The sequence below is a fragment of the Frankliniella occidentalis genome, unplaced genomic scaffold (assembly GCF_000697945.3).
Source record: "Frankliniella occidentalis isolate FOCC.00 unplaced genomic scaffold, Focc_3.1 Scaffold23, whole genome shotgun sequence".
Taxonomy (NCBI): Eukaryota; Metazoa; Arthropoda; class Insecta; order Thysanoptera; family Thripidae; genus Frankliniella; species Frankliniella occidentalis.
The window spans coordinates 1,244,561-1,245,449 of NW_026267153.1; the positions used below are offsets into that span (position 1 = coordinate 1,244,561).

An 889-nucleotide genomic window follows, 5' to 3' on the forward strand; every position below is an offset into this window, starting at 1 on the left:
ACGCGGACACGCGACGAGGAGCGGTACGTAGATTCGAGAGTGCCATAAAAGACATGGGTCGTGCGTCGTAACCGACACACCCACGAGGAGGGCGCACATACACTCATACATATATACGCACAAAAGGTGAGCACCGAGCAGTCAGTGGAAAAGGAACCCTGGTCCGAAGAGGCCATAAAAGGGGGGAAAGGGGGCCAGGAGGGGTGCGGGGTGAGGGGGCAGGGTCGGAGAGGCCGACCAAAAGGGGAAAACATGACAACCCAATAGGCCTGTCGTCGATAAATATCGTGGTGCACACACCACACACACAAACGCACATTCGCTGAGGTTGGGGAAGGAGGGGGGGGGGTACTGTACTGTCACGACGCCACTGCTTGCGTACGGAAATCCTGAAGCAAACATCTACGACGACGACAATCTGTGATTAATTGGGATCCTTTTAGCCGCGTGACTGATAATGTGAAGATGATTAACGTGCCTGTGCATGTCGTTCGGGTCTTTGGTACGTTTGCTCTTCAAGTTGCCTTTCTTTGTTTATATTTTCTTACCCTCTTTGGTCCGATGAAATTCCTTTTAAAATGCGCGGGCCGTATGGGCAACAATAAATCCTTTTCTGCTTTGTTTTGAATTTGGTGGCAAAACATGCTGTTGAATATTTTGTACGAAATGAAGTATTTGATCACACGGCATCGTTCCCCTTAATGATTGCAGTTGTGTTGGAAATTGTTTAGACTTTGTCTAGAGCGCCACGCCTTACGGCATGGGCCCTTAACTAGCCGATGTGAGCGCCTCAACTCGCATGTGCGCGAAGGACGGGGCGGCAGGCGACGCTTTGGCGTAGCTCTGGCTCCTCAAGTTCCTCATTTTCTGTAAAATCCTCAGCAGCAGC

The 889-nt window shown here is 50.8% G+C and overlaps 1 long non-coding RNA gene across 1 annotated transcript in view; it reads left to right on the plus strand.

The window, feature by feature from the left end:
• Positions 1-889, plus strand: part of LOC127748961 (uncharacterized) — a 72,315-nt gene that overhangs the window by 27,622 nt on the left and 43,804 nt on the right. The window lies entirely within an intron of this gene.